Raw genomic sequence first — 16,370 nt, forward strand, 5'->3', positions numbered from 1 at the left:
TTCTTCACAAGGTCAGCTCAAGGACGTTTCCACGAAGATTCCCAGTGCCCGGTCTCCACTCGTCCCGTGCGCTGGGGCTTTGTAGCTAACCATTCATTTTGACGATGGACCTGAAATACAGACACTCCCCCCTTAGTGAACAACAAGAGAAGGGAGCCTGATTGTCCCCTGCCATCCGGCCTCCTCCCCCTCCCCAACTGCGGCTCCCATCCGAGGAGGCCCACGTGCGCCCTTGACCCCTGGGGGAGAGGGTCCCCTGGGAGGGAGGGCGTCGGGCGCCCTGGATCGGACAGCGGGCCTCACTGACTCTGAGGGCGTTGAGCAGGCCGGATCAGACAGCGGGCCTCACTGACTCCGAGGGCCTCAGGCGCCCCGGATCGGACAGCGGGCCTCACTGACTCCGAGGGCGTCGGGCGCCCCGGATCCGACAGCGGGCCTCACTGACTCCGAGGGCGTCGGGCGCCCCGGATCCGACAGCGGGCCTCACTGACTCCGAGGGCGTCGGGCGCCCTGGATCCGACAGCGGGCCTCACCGACTCCTCAGACGGACAGTTCTGCGCTGTACCGTCTTAGGCAAGGGCTGAAATGCAGCATATCCCACGACTCTCGCTCCTGTAAACCTGTAAAGCCAGGCCAGAGGCTACCTGAGACCCGGATGCCCCTCATCAGTCATGCTGAAGGGAGAGGGCACCAGCGCACCGACGGCGGCCGACTTGCTCCATTCCCGGTTAGGCTCCCTCTGCTATGCCCCACCCCCATTCCCGGCTAGGCTCCCTCTGCTATGCCCACCCCCATTCCCGGCTAGGCTCCCTCTGCTATGCCCCACCCCCATTCCCAGTTAGGCTCCCTCTGCTATGCCCCCACCCCCCATCTAATCCCAACTACCCCTCGTTCCACCGTCTACTGAGCCCGAGATAAGAGGAGGCAGGAGCCGCTCATTTTCATCCATGTCAGACACTTCCACACACCGAGCGGGCAGTGCGCAAGCCCTGTCTCAAAAGGGATGCGTGCGATCATGGCAGCCTCTAGTCACGCTAACTGCTCCATCCAGTGTTGTGCATGCACCCATGCACGCACGCGCACGCACACACACACGCGCATACGTGTATACTTAATATTGCTCACACCAGCCCTGGGTAACACGTGACAGAAAGGCAGAAAGAAGTTGGAATGAAGATGGTGTTGAACATTTTGGCTCCTTTGGAAGAAGCATCCAGTAAGTGCGGAGCCCGGCCAGAGCAGTAGCAACCCCGCCGGCTTCCTAGGCCCCCGCAGGGAAGGGAGGTTGAGTCTGGAGCCCATTCTCTGCGCTGACCCCCGGGGTTGGGGGCATGCCCTGCGGGATCAGGACTCTCGGGGAGCCCCACTCCCTGAGCCCAGGCGGTTCCCGTTCGTTCCTGGGAGGTTGTTCTGAACGAGCTTGGAAACGTCTATGGCCAGGTGTGGGGTGGGCGCCCGGGCCCCTCCCCGGAGGTAGCCCCTTCCTCAGAAGGGGCAGCGGAGGGCGGGCAGGGGCAGGGGGCGCGTGACTCCGGGACGGTCCTCTGTCCAGTGCTTCAGACCAAGCGCCATTGCCCCTCCCCTCCCCTGGGTGATTTCCCAACGCTCACGAGTTTCACATCTGTCCCTGGCTGCTGCATTCTGGAAACTTCCAGGCAGGGTCTCTTAGCCCCTAGGGGAGGCTCGGGAAAACAGAGCCAAACTCAGTTTCCCTGCCTGTAAAATGGGGCAGCCACAACCTTGGAGCCCAGATGCCAGCTTCCCTGATGTGAAGGCCCTGGGCAGTGAGCAGCGCGCGGGAAGAGGAGTATGTGGTGGGATCAGGCCCTCTCCCATCCCATCCCTCGCCCTCCCTCCACCAGGAAAGGCTAGGGAAGGCCCTTGTAGGCTTGTGATCACCGTTGAGCATGCACAGAGAATGGATTCCAGAACCATCCGCAGGTTCCCTGGTTCACGGGGGGGGGGGGGGGGGGGGCTGCGGTATTTGCTCACAGCCCACTCAGTAGCTACCACACTGTTTAAGTACTAGTTAAGCAGTTGCTCCAGTCTGTTGCTCAGGGACTCCTGACAAAGTCTGGAGATGAGATTTTTCTCGAGTATTTTCCACCTGCAGTTGGTGGAGGCTGGGAGTCACAACGCAATGCTGTAGCTCAAGGTTTGGAAGGATCAGCAGTCTCCACACATCTTCCATGACAGCTCGGAGCTGGGAGACAGGAACTAGTCACAGACAGAAGGGACCCTACAGGTGCGTGTGTGCGTGCATGCAGAGGGGGCTGTGGAGAAAGATGGGAGCAACAAATGTAGGAACAGGAAGGAGGCTGAGGAGTTGGGAGGCCGGTGCTCGGAGGCCGGTGTCTGGAAGCAGTTTATCTGATTGGGGCAGCAGACACTGACCAGGGGAGGGGGCAACGGCGGTTGTGTGTGGCCCCGGGACGCACTGGCCTGAGTGGTCAGCAGGGCAGCGGGGGCCCTGCCTGAGCAAGGATTATCACCAGAGCCTGTGTTTACTGTCCAGGAAGACTTGCAGGAAGGTCCTCCCTCCTACTGGAGGCCGGGAGGCCAGGGCCTTCATCCTCCCTGGGATCCCCCTGGAAGACCAGGCCTCCGCCACACAGGCTCCAGAGGACCCGTGTTCCACAGGGAGCTACTGTACAGCCCGGTGCCTCGCCCCACCGCGTGAGCCAGCCAGCTGGCCGTGGGACCGGACTCCAGGCAGCCTCCCTTGCCGTTTCTCCAGCTCGGCTGCTTTAGCTCAGGTGCCTCAGAAGGTCGGTCGAGAGTGAGCGGGAGCAGGAGGGCTTGTCCAGATTCCGATCAAACCTCCCTCCCCAGCTGCCTTATTGTTCACTTTGGCAGCCTGAACTCAAGACGGGTCTGTTGCTGGAACTCGGTGAGAGCCAGAGGGGGCGGTGGGTGTGGGCCAGGCCGGGCGGGGAGGGGAAGGCCGCTGCTCTGCAGAAGCGAAGGCATGGAGGACAGATGCTTGGCCAGAGTCTCACCGACAACCAGAGACAGAAGGGGAGATGTACAACCAGAAGACCCACGGACAGCTGCCACATCCGTGTCTGCCTTCTGCAGACGCAGCCGAGGAGCTGATGTAGGAGAGCATAGCTGAGGTGTGGCGGCCTTTCTGGGAACACAGCGCAGGCTCTCCTGAAAGCCGCTCTTGCCCATGCCGGGCTGCCTGGGCGCAGAGCCCACCAGTGCTGCTCCGCACGGCCCTGGCACCAGGGACGCTGGGTCCCGCCAGGATCCGTGTGTCCTCGGGGAAGCAGGGGTGGAATTCTGGGTGATGATGCCCCGACAAAGCCACGAACAGAAACACAGACTCCATGGAGAAGAGAGAACTGCAAAGCCACAGCAGAACACCTAAAACCAACAGTTAGCCTTGCTAGAAGACCCAAGACTGAGTGTCCTTCAAACCCTAGTAAAAATGACACCTTGGCCCGGCCCTCAAGGGGTCAGGCGTAAGTCCCCTCTCTGGTGTGGGATGGTGTGGGACACGCTGAGACTTCTTTCCAAACACTGTGGAGACAGGAGGAAAAGAGCAACTCTACCATTAGGCAGTGTGATGACAGAGGCCAGGCAGCCTGCAGCGCAGGACACACCAACTCTAATGGAGTGTTGACAGCCCTCCAGATCCTGAGAGACAACAGTGCTCTGCCAGTCACCCTTCCACCCACCCCACCTGTCCATCCAACCATCCGTCATCCCTCCCTCTATCCATCCATCCATCCATCCATCCACCTACCCACCTGTCCATCCATCCACCCTCCATCCACCTATCCATCCACCCACCTGTCCATCCATCCACCCTCCATCCACCTGCCTGTCCATCTACCCACCTGTCCATCCATCCACCCTCCATCCACCTGTCCATCCATCCACCCTCCATCCACCTATCCATCCACCCACCTGTCCATCCATCCACCCATCCATCCACCTGCCTGTCCATCTACCCACCTGTCCATCCATCTACCTGTCCATTCATCCACTCACATACATACACACTCACATACATACATACACACATACATATATACACCTGTCCATCCATCATCCATCCATTCAACTACCTAACTGTTCATACTCCCATCCATCCACCTGTCCATACATACATACATACATATATACATCCATCCACCTATCCATCCACCCACCTGTCCATCCATCCATCCACCACCCATCTATCCATCCATCTATTCATCCATCCATCCATCAGCCGGTCAGCCAACATTTCTAAAGTGTTTCCACTTCTCCAGGCAAGATCAGAAACAAGGAACATGAGGCCCTGGCTGTCATTAACTCTACATTCTAGCAGGGGCATGGGTAATGGAAATAAGTCAAGAAGTAAAGAGTATCACAAAATTATTGAAGTGATTTTCCACTGCCATTTGTGTGAGAGGAAGGGCCAGGCTCTCTCAGGAGAACATGGTGTTTATGATGGGAATTGATGGGCAGAAAAGAACCTGCAGGGCTGGGGATGTGGCTTGGTGGTAGAGTTCTTGCCTAGCATGCCCTGGGTTTGATTCCTCAGTACCACATAAGCGGAAAAAGCCAGACGTAGCACTGAGGCACTAGCCTCGAGCAAAAGCAGCTCAGGGACAGCGCCCAGGCCCTGAGTTCAAGGCCCAGAACCAGCAAGGAAAATAAAAACCTGCAGCTGAGGGGCAGGCAGGGCTGCTGGGAGGAGCTTTGTGTCTGAGAAACAGAGACCGCGGAGTAAGCAGACACAGGGCACAGAGAGGGAGAGAGGGCAAGGGACTGGAGAGCCCAGACACTGGGGTAAGGAGAGCTTAGCTGCCTGGACAGAATCAGACCAGAGTGTGAATCCTTTCTTTAGTAATTAGCCCTGTCTCTAAGACAGGACAAGTCACTGTCTCAGCCTCAGTTTCTCTACCATGAAAAGAGGACACAAGTACCTACAGATTTGCGGGAGGAAGATCAAATAAAGCGGTTCAAAATGAGTTTCAATGAACATCAGTCCTTTTGGCTCTCTTGCTTTAAATAAATATGATGGGCCGGGTGCCGGTGGCTCATGTCTGTCATCCTAGCTACTCAGGAGGCTGAGATCTGAAGATCACGGTTCAAAGCCAGCCCGGACAGGAAAGTCCGTGAGACTCTTATCTCCAATAAACCACTAGAAAATTGGAAGTGGTGCTGTGGCTCAAGTGGTAGAGCACTCGCCTTGAGCTGAAGAGCTGAGGGACAGCGCCCAGGCCCAGAGTTCAAGACCCACGACTGATAAAGAAATAAATGATGCTGTTGTGTCCCAGCCAGTGCCTCCTCCACCAGTGTGAAACACGGCTGGCCTCACGGAGTGGTTCTCGGTTCCCCATTTTGTTTGTTTCCCTTTGGCGATGGTTCTTGTGAGGCACAATGAAAACTCAGCCAGCCCTGCCCTCGTGTGCCTCCCGAGTGGGGTGTGGCAGCTCCCCGCCGGATCTAGGCAAAGCTGCTGTGTCAGCAAGAGCGAGCGTGGGCAGGCCTCCCGCCAGGGCCTCGGCCTCGGAACCCAGCACGGGGGGGGGGGGGGGGGGGGGGGGGGGGAGCTGGGGTCCTGCCAGGGCCTCGGCCTCAGAACCCAGCACGGGGGGAGGGGGGGGCAGCTGGGGTCCTGCCAGGGCCTCGGAACCCAGCACGGGGGGAGCTGGGGGTCTCGAGGAGCAGAGAGCCGGCTGGGCCGCAGAGGGCCCGGGTTGAGTGTGCTGCTAGAACCTTCTCGTGGGCCGCTGAGTGGGCGGTGCAGGGTGACTCCACTGGGTTCCCACAGAGTTCCAGGTTTTCCTTCTCCTTCAAAACACAACGTCTAAATAGACGTTGGATCAATAAGGGGAAATGGATGCTTTGGGAGCTGATTTTCTGAAGAGCCACAAGCTCTGGGTTTCAGAAAGCTCAGGAGCCAGAACGCTGGTGTGCAGCACTGAAAGGCCTTGCAAGGCGCGCACACACACACACGCACGCACGCACGCACGCACGCACGCACGCACGCGCGCACCCCCCTCTGGCCCCAGTCCCGCTCCTCCCCAGCCCTAACCTCAGGAAGTGGATCTCTCAAAGGGCGGGCTGGGTATGAGTCACGGGCAATTCCCCTGAGCTTGGGGACACAAGACTTCCTTCTGCCTGCGGGGCAAAGAGGAGTTCCTGAGAAGACATGGTCCAGCCTCGGGGAGCCCCACTTCTGCTGGCCGCCTGGGAAGGGGCTCTCACGAGGAGTGGGGTGTGTGGGGCTGGGCTGTGGGGGGGGCTCAGGAATGCGCAGGGAATGGAGGCTCCTGGCACTTGGCGGCACACAGGGTGCAGGGCCTCCAAACGTTCGTCTGGGAGCCGCAGCCTCCAGGGCAAGGCGGCAGGGGGCCCCAGGCCGCTTCCCGGGGAGGGGCCGCCCCAGCAGCATCGCGGGCAGCAGTGAGGGGTCCGCTGGGAGGGCCGGCCCCACGCCGTGGCGGTGTCCGTGCTCTGTGGAGTGCGCAGAGGCCAGCCCCAGACCACGGGCAGCGCCCACGGCTCCCTGGAGAGACGGAGGGGAGCTCACCAGCAGGCACCCGTTCCTTGCCACACACAGGAGCTTTCTCTGCCCCCCCCACCTTCAGGCCATCTGCCGCTCTCGTTCTTTCACTCACAGAAAGTGGGGGTGGGGAGACAACCCGGGCTTGGGAGGCAGCCACAGGCCCGGCTGTGCCAGCCCCCCCTGGGCATCCCCTCTGCCAGCAGCTGCCATGCAAGGCCACTCAGGACATGACAGCCATTCTGGAGGCCACAGATGCCTGAGTCACACTCCCTGCGTCCAGCGCCCAGCTCTGGAAGCAGGGCCCTCTGTCCACCACCAGGTCTCCAAGAAGTGGAGGTTTAGACAGTCATTCTCTGCGTGAAACCCCCCTCTACCTTAGGAGAAAAGGAAGCATGACGAACACATGTCCTCAGCGAAAGGCTTGTTCGAAAGGCACCGGTAATACCAGCTACTTGTTAGGCTGGTATCAGGAGGATTATGGTTCCAAGCCAGACCAGGACAAAAAAAAATGAGTGAAACTCCATCTCAGTGAACAAATCAGGCGTACTGGTGTGTGTCTGTCATCCAGCCATGGCAGGCACAAGTAGGAGGAGCGACAACGTGGTGCGTATTTCTAAACAGCTTGAAGGAGTCCACATGGGAGGTGATGGGTGTGCTAACTGTGCCAATTACCCTGGCTTGATCTCTGCACGGGGCGCATGGGCACGGAACCATCACATTGTACCCCAGAAATAAGAATGTCACTATAGGGCTGGGAAGGTGGCTCAGTGGTAGAGCGCTTGCCGTGCATGCCTGAGGCCCTGGGTTCGATTCCTCAGCACCACATAAGCAAAAAGAAGAAAGCCGGAAGTGGCGCTGTGGCTCAAGTGGTAGAGCGCTAGCCTTGAGCTGAAGAGCTGAGGGACAGCGCCCAGGCCCAGAGTTCAGGCCCATAACCGGACCCAAAAAAAAAAAAGAAAAAGAATAAAAACAATGTCATTATATATCATAGTGAAAGAAGGTGGTACCAGACCCCACGAGGACCAGCATGTGTCTGAGCTACGGGGGTGGGGCAGGGGGCTGTGCCCTCTGCATTGCACTGATGGACCCGGGGTGGAAAGCACTAGAAGTAAGGTCAGGCCGGCCTTGTTCTCTTCATGGGACACTCCAGGCGAGGCACGGTGATGTGGCAGGAGCCTGCACAGGCGACCTTGGGGCCTACAAGCAAGGGCAGAGTCCAACTGGCTGGGCTGAAAGAGCAAGTCGTCACCCCTCTGTTGGGCCATTCTGTGCCTCTGTTTCCTCAACTGTAAGAACAAGGGAGTCAAAAGACCCATCCTCCCAGTTCTCCTGCAATCCACAGGTACCCACAAGGTCACGGACACATGCATGTGTGCTCTGTAATCCACATGTACCCACAAGGTCACGGACACATGCATGTGTGTTCTGTAATCACATGCATCCACAAGGTCACAGACACATGCATGTGTGTTCTGTAATCACATGTACCCACAAGGTCATGGGCACATGCATGTGTGTCTGTAATCACATGTACTCACAAGGTCATGGACACATGCATGTGTGTTCTGCAATCCACATGTACCCACAAGGTCACGGACACACGCATGTGTGTTCTGCAATCACATGTACTCACAAGGTCACGGACACATGCATGTGTGTTCTGTAATCACATGTACCCACAAGGTCATGGACACATGCATGTGTGTCTGCAATCACATGTACCCACAAGGTCACGGACACATGCATGTGTGTCTGTAATCACAGGTACCCACAAGGTCACGGACACATGCATGTGTGTTCTGCAATCACATGTACCCACAAGGTCACGGACACATGCATGTGTGTCTGCAATCACAGGTACCCACAAGGTCACGGACACATGCATGTGTGTTCTGTAATCACATGTACCCACAAGGTCACGGACACATGCATGTGTGTCTGCAATCACATGTACCCACAAGGTCATGGACACATGCATGTGTGTCTGTAATCCACATGTACCCACAAGGTCATGGACACATGCATGTGTGTCTGTAATCACAGGTACCCACAAGGTCATGGACACATGCATGTGTGTTCTGTAATCACATGTACCCACAAGGTCATGGGCACATACACACGTGTGCACACACATGCATATGCCTGTGTGCAGGACACGTGTGTACACTACGGGACTCTTGTCACTAGGGAAGCTTTACTCCCAACTAAGCTCAGAGCTGAGAACCGAGGCTGGATTTCCTCCTTTGGACCTTACCACCAACTACCCTGTCTTGTCGGTGGGTTTTTTGCTAGTCCTGGGGCTTGAACTGTGGGCCTGGTCGCTGCCCCTGAGCTTTCACTTGAGCCACAGCATCACTTCCGGCCGCTTCTGTGTATGTGGTCCTGAGGAATCGAGCCCAGGACCTCATGCATGCAAGGTGAGCATTCCACGACTGAGCCCCCTTCCCAGCCCTTGTCAGTGTGTTTCTATCCCAGGACCAAGACTCGAAGAGACTCAGTAACTAACCCAAGGTTAAGCGAGGGTTGGAGTCAGTGGCTTCTTCATAAAATATTCACTGCTCTCTATGTGCCAGGCTCTATTCTAGGCATTGGAGGTTTTGTGGTCCACAAGACAGACCGTCACGTCTGGTTCGGGGAGACGTGGAAGTCTGACTCCCACCACATACATCACCTCCTGCTGGGGGTGTGGGGGAGCTGTCGTAGCTAGACACAGAACAGAGCAGCTCAGCCTTGGAGGGGTGACTGCAAGCATGTGAGGAAATCTGGACTCTGCAGAGAGATTCATACCGTTCCCAGGGCGCTCCATGAGTCTAGACTATGAGCTTGGTGGTGAGTAAACTTCTGCGTGGAGGGCAGTGGAGGGGGCTGAGGGTGAGCACTGTGGAAACAGAGCCTACTTCACAGTCAGCTCTCGCTGCTAGTGATTCCTAGCCCAGCGAGACCCGCCCCTCCCCAGGCAGAGAGAGGCTGCTTCTCCGCAGCCCTGGGTTCCGTGCGCGGGCCAGGTTGGCTGATAGGCGAGGGAGCGTGGGCGCCCCCTAGTGAGAAAGATGGGCATTGCGGGCAGCACCCGTGTCCTAGGTGCAGGGTGACGACCCCGCAGGCTTCCTCCCTCATCCAATGGAGATGGTGGGATCCAGCCGGTCCTGACCCCAAATGGCTCCTCCAGTGTCCCCTCGGGCAGCGGAAGCCCCGCAGCAGAGCAGCGGTGGCATAGGAGTGTGAGGCTGAAATCTCTCCATCTGCCCGTGAGACCCCTGGGGTCTGGTCCTGGAGAGCCCCGCGCAGGCCTCCCCGTGGAGGATGCCTCCTGGCCACCCTTGCTGTGGACCATGCCTGGTTGTGTCTCCTTGCTGGGCCTGCTGAGTGAGCTGGGTGCCCCCGCCCTGGCCCACAGGCCCACGACAGGCCTGGCTCTTCACCCCTCTCCCGGCTCAGGGTCACTCCTGGAAGCTGCCCTGTAGTATTTTGGGAATCACTCAGAGTCCTAACGATTAGCAGACTTGTGCAACCCGATGCCTAGGCTCTGCGGAGCCAGCGAAGTTCCCACAGCGGTGGGCACAGACCCTGGCTGCGGTCACCTTGGGGGAGTCTCCTGACCACTCGGGGGTACAGTCTGAAAACGGAGACTCGGCGTTCTGGGGTTAAGGAGACACAATACGGGAACACCCTTTGGAAAGTAGTGAACTTGCTGGTGCTTTCACTGCTTTTGAAGCCGTCTTATTGATCAGGACCCAGATTACTTTTCTGGATCTCCAATATTCTTGGTTCCCCACCAAGCAGTGCTCCTGCCCACACCCTCTCTCTGTTGTGTGGAGATGGGGGCATCACAGGGGCAGGTTTTGTCAGGCTCTGGCCACTGACTGCCACCGAATGAGGCTGGCTGAAGGGTATATTTGATTTCCTCTACACCCCAGTCTATTCCGCATCAATTCCATCTGACTTCCTGATTCATTTCCCTATTTTCACTTTCAAAAGGGAGCGAGAGAGAAACTGACAAGCCCCTTGTGTGTGCCTAACGCCTCAGGGGTTTGGGGAGAGGTGGGAACTTACTCCACACCCAGCAGACAAGCTCAAGTCCAGTGTTCGGCATGGCTGGGTCTGGTTGCTTGAGGCCAGTGGCCCTCTCCTTTCTGTCACGTGCAGACGGGACACGGAGGCGTGCCTACGTGGAGGGCTTGCCTTGGCTCTGCTCAGAGGCACACGGGGGCAATGCACAAGAGGGGTAGAGGTAACGGGGCAGTAGAAGTGTATAAAAGGACGAGACTCCTTCACTGTGATGAGCTGGATGGAGGAGGTGACAGAGTGGCCCAAGGACATAAACTTAAGCCTCCCCGCTGCCAGCCCGCAGCCTCCCGTCCTGCCCGCAGTGTACCCGCTTGGTGCTGGGCTTGAGCTCTGCTGATAATGGAGCTGGTTTTGCCATCTGAGGCACTGGGCACAATGACAAGGGCAGGCGGCTGGAATCGGCAGTGAGCACTGCCACCTGCTCCGCCCCCAGGGCTGGCGCCCGTGCCCGCTCACCACGGCCTCCTCTCCCCATCGGCCCAGTGCTCTGCCTGCCCTCCAGGCGCTCCTGTCATTGCCAAAGGTTGATGGCTATTGAAAGGGACGCTCACTCACTATTAAAGGCTTCCTCTGCCAGTCCCACGGGTAGATCCCCACTGCAACTGCTCTGATGCGGCCCTGGAGCGGCCCCGGACGTGACCTTGCTCTTGCGGTCATCCTCTCTCTCTTCCTAAAGATGGAATGGAGGCTCAGACTTGGAATTACTGAGTTACATGGTCACAGATAATGTGTGGTTGCAGTGAGTCTTTCACCTGTTTTCTGCTGCTGTTAACAAAATTCCCAGACTGGCTAATAGGTAAAGGCTAGAACTGGATTTTGTGCACAGTTCTAGAAGCCTCGAGGTCCGTGGCCACAGAGCCAGCCCCTCTCTGCTCAGCCCTTGCCGAGCGACACTTGGGGCGGCGGGGAAGCCACCAGCCCAGGTCCCACCTCTCCTCCTACAGCGCCACGGTGCCCTCACGGTCCACCCTCACAACCGCACCACGCCTCCCGAAGGCCCCGCCTCAGGACGTGTGACGTTGGAATCAAGTTTCCAACACAGGAACCTCAGAGGCCCCGCGCAGGCTAGCACAGCAGATGTTTGAATTCCAGTCTGGGCTTGCATGCCAGGCAAGGTGCTGACGAGATCAGGATCTCAAGTCCTTCCAGGTGGCAGTGAGCAGGGCTGCCAGGGTGCCTGGTGCTCACAGAGACTGGTGCCACGGGGTGCCTGTGTAAGCACTCTTCCCTGCCTATCACCCCACAGCTGTCCATGTGAGGCCGGACAGATAGGTGAGGAGGTGGGGAAATTACACTATTGTGAACAAATGTCAGAAGGGCCAGACTCAGACATCAAAGCAGGAGATAGGCCGATGTTGTTATAAGAACAGGAGGCACCAGATGCAGGTCGCCTTTCCCGTGCCAAAACAGGATACAGGAAGGATTCTGCCTGGATTCCAAAGAACTGTTTCTAAAACACACAGTGCAACCACCTTCCCGCCAGGCAGAATGGAGTCCTGTACCAAACCGGCTGGGTTAGGCTGGTTTGAGCTGGGGCCTGACCTCCAGTAGATGTATCTGTGAGGCTCAGGAAGGACAAGGATTACAGACAGGAAATCTCCTTGACTCCACAGCCCCCCCCCCCCCAGCCTCACGTGCCCTCTTGCCGGCTCCACAAGCACCACAGCTGTTCTGCCCACCCAGCCAGGCCCACAGACTTGCTGACAGTACAGCGCAGAATGCGTGGAGATCCCTGAGCCCGCACCCTGTTCTCACCGCAAATGAGCCTTAGAGCTCCAGCAAACAGTGCTGACGAATTGCCCAAGGCCTCCCAGGCATCATTTGCTTGCAATTATAACAGAAAACGCCACGAACTCCCTGCTGAGCACGCAGAGCTGGCACCCCCGGAGCAACGCTGAATCCCTCTGCAAGGTGCAGGCTCAAGCAGAACTGATTTTTCTGAGGCTTAGAGGACAACTAAAGTCTGATTTAATTCTTAGGAAATGGGTTTTCTTACCCACCTGTGTAAGTGGGTGTTTAAATGCTAATATTTGGGGCCTGGTGGAAGGCTAAGTTTGTCTTCTTTCTTAGCAGCGGCAACAAGAATCATTTATTGATGAGAATACTAGTTTCTGCCGGCTTTCCTGAGGTCCTCACCTCCACTCCCATCTGCTGGCTGGAAATGCATACCATTTTCCCAGGCAGACCTGTTCCTATTTGTTTCTGACTAGGCTGGTGGCTTCTGTCTCCTCCCTCCCCCTACTTTCCTGGGGTGTCAGTCACCCCACTGGTCTGCGCATCTCCCCAGCCCCTCTTCTCTATGAAATGGGTATGATACAGTGTCACTGGGATACTCTAAGTTTTTTTAGCTTTCAAGCCAAGGAGAAACCAACACAATACCCCCGAAGACCATCTGGCCGGGGTCACAAATCACAGCCATGGCTTTATAACAATCCCAACTCCTGTCCAGTCTCCTCCTCTTCTTGGAGCTGGCCAGCAAACCCTGGGAGGCCTCGTCCTGCTCATTCAAAAGCGCAGACCGGACGCTCTTTTTTATTATTTGTATCCAAGTGTTTTGTTCCCTGGAATTCGGCTTTATGGATTGGTTGGATGCCGGTCTGAGCTGTCCCTCCCCCACTGAACTCTAAAACACGATTTTCACGCAGGAAGGGCTCCATCTTGTTCTCCAGCACATCCCTCAGGCCTGGCCTGGCCTGTTGTAGTTATTAAGGAAATATATGAGGAATGAGCAAATGCACCAACAAGGTTCTTGGGTTTTAGAACAGACGCCATCTAGAGCAGGCTGGTCTGTGAGCGCTCGGCCAGGGTCAAGGCTCCCTTCCCCACTCCACTCCACTCTACTCCACGGTATAGCAGCCCGGACTAAAGTACACTTCTGTCTGCCTGTAGGGGCTGGAGCTGAGGCTGGATTCCTTTCTCACCAGCTGCTTCCTTCTGCCCTCCCCTCAGTGATGGCTCTCCAGGCCAGCTGCACCAGCGAATGCCAGCTCCTAGGGTTTTGCTGCTGCATCATCATCACCATCATCATCACCATCACCATCATCACCATCATCATCATCACCATCACCATCATCATCACCATCACCATCATCATCATCATCATCTTGAATTCCCAGCATCACCCTCATGGCCCCATTTTATAGGCATTCAGACCAGCCAGAGGCAGACCCTGGGAGGCCTGCATCTCTGTCACCCTGGTCTGTCTGTCACCTGCCCAGGTTCCAGGAGCAGGGAACCCACCTCCTGTCCTATTTTCTGCATCTCTGCAATGCCTCTGTGCCCTTCCAGCCATCTAAGGCCTCCCACTGCCTGCCAGTAACTCTCCGTAAGAAATTCTCTCTGCCAAATAGCTGCTCTGATTTCCTGGTTAGACAGTGACTGGTGCCTGTCTAGCTACATCTCTTTCTGCCCCTCCCACTTTATAACTCACTGTTGAGGGAATTCTTCCACGGCAGGCAAGTCTCTGTCATCTCGCCTCAATGAGTTGACTATAATGGACATTGCTTCTTTCCTCCGGCATTGAGGCAAAATGTGGCTCCCTGTTGCTGCCACTCACTTGGATCTTGAATCCTGAATCCTGATGGCACATGAAATAAATTTCCAGGAATTTTAGGGCTCCAATGCCAAGCAGCTTGGGTTTAGAATTCTGTCCTTGCTCTGTGGCCGTGGAGGAGTTACTTCCAATGAATAACGTAATAGTGGCTGTCTCACGGGGCTCCAATGAGGGCTTGGAATAAGTACTTAGGACAGTAGTCACCTGCACAGAGAAGGAGTTCAGTGGACTGGATTCGGCGAAGGTGCCACTGCCAGCCTTGCAGGGGGCGGCCTTTCCACTCTGAAGGCCAGCTTGCCTGTCCTCCCTCAGCCTTGCCCACAGAGAAGCCTGCGCCCTTCTCCAGGGTCAGGAACCATCTGGAGCCCCCGTCTGCCTGCCCTGATGTGAGGAGATCCCAGGAGGCATTTCAGGTGGAGCTAGCTCTGCGCACCCTCCACCCCGTTCCCTTAGACATGCACCTCTGTGACAGAGGCTAATTAGGAGCCTGCTGTTGGTCTAATTTCCCAGGGCCACCTCACTGCTCCTCTTCTGCTCTGTGTCTGCAGGATAGTGGGTTCCTGGGCAGAGAACAATTTTCTCCTGTGTGCCCCTTCCATGAATTCAGTAGGGGTTCAACTTGTCTTTCCTCTCCAGGGATGTTCTTGACACAACTGTGTCTGTGTTGTTGTTGTTGTTTGGGGGGGGGGGTGCAGTATTTTGCTGTGTGGTATTTTGGACACTGCTGACCCTCTTTGGACTTGACTCATTAGCTAAGACTGAGAGTTCCGACACCAAGGAATGGCAAAATGCTTCCTTTGCTACCGTGAGGGGAGCTAAAAGTCGAGTGTGTGCAGGCTCGGCCTTTTACTTTCCAGTGAGAAAGTTTTGCCTTGCACACTCCTGGTATTTTCGCTCTGCTTTCCCTTGTGCCAGCTCCGTCTCCAGCCCTGTGGACTCTTTCCCACTCACAGCGCCCTCGGCTTCACCAGCTTCTCCGCTGCTGGATTTCTTGGCCCTGGCCTGCGTGGCACAAGCAGTGACTTAGTGTCAGCCTGGGGAGGACAAGGGTGGGATCTTCCTCCGGACCCACGCGGGGTGGGGCGTGGGGAGCGTGGATGGACAGCATTCCCAGTGGACAGATGGACTTTTCTGCGAGGACAGACGGGTATTCCCACGTGGACAGATGGCATTCCCACATGGACAAACGGCATTCCCCTGTGGACAGATGGACTTTTCTGCGTGGATGGACCGGTATTACCATGTGGACAGATGGGCCTTCCCACATGGACGGATGGGCATTCCCGAGCGGACAGACGGGCTTTCCTGCGCAGTGGGAGGTGGGATCTTCCTCAGGACTCACACGGGGTGTGGGGAGTGTGGACAGGTGGCTTTCCTGCACGGCGCGTGGAGGGATGGGCTTTCCCGCGTGGACTGACAGGCTTTCCCACATGGACGGGCTTTCCCACGTGGACAGGCTTTCCCGCATGGACAAGCTTTCCCGCGTGGATGGGCTTTCCCACGTGGACGGGCTTTCCCACGTGGACAGGCTTTCCCGCATGGACAGGCTTTCCCGCGTGGACGGGCTTTCCCATGTGGACTGACGGGCTTTCCCGCATGGACTGACAGGCTTTCCCGCGTGGACTGACAGGCTTTCCCGCGTGGACGGGCTTTCCCACGTGGACAGACGGGCTTTCCCACGTGGACTGACAGGTTTTCCCGCATGGACTGACAGGCTTTCCCGCGTGGACGGGCTTTCCCGCGTGGACTGACAGGCTTTCCCGCGTGGACTGACGGGCTTTCCCGTGTGGACGGGCTTTCCCGCGTGGACTGACAGGCTTTCCCGCGTGGACTGACGGGCTTTCCTGCGTGGACGGGCTTTCCCACGTGGACTGACGGGCTTTCCCACGTGGACGGACGGGCTTTCCCGCGTGGATGGGCTTTCCCACGTGGACGGACGGGCTTTCCCGCGTGGACTGACGGGCTTTCCCACGTGGACGGACGGGCTTTCCCGCGTGGACGGACGGGCTTTCCCGCGTGGACTGACGGGCTTTCCTGTGTGGACGGGCTTTCCCGCGTGGACTGACGGGCTTTCCCGCGTGGACTGACGGGCTTTCCTGCGTGGACAGGCTTTCCCGCGTGGACGGACGGGCTTTCCCGCGTGGACTGACAGGCTTTCCCGCGTGGACTGACGGGCTTTCCCGCGTGGACGGGCTTTCCCGCGTGGGCGGGCTTTCCCGCGTGGACTGACAGGCTTTC

Source organism: Dipodomys spectabilis, unplaced genomic scaffold, assembly GCF_019054845.1.
Source record: "Dipodomys spectabilis isolate Male_0828 unplaced genomic scaffold, ASM1905484v1 ptg000699l, whole genome shotgun sequence".
Classification (NCBI taxonomy): Eukaryota; Metazoa; Chordata; class Mammalia; order Rodentia; family Heteromyidae; genus Dipodomys; species Dipodomys spectabilis.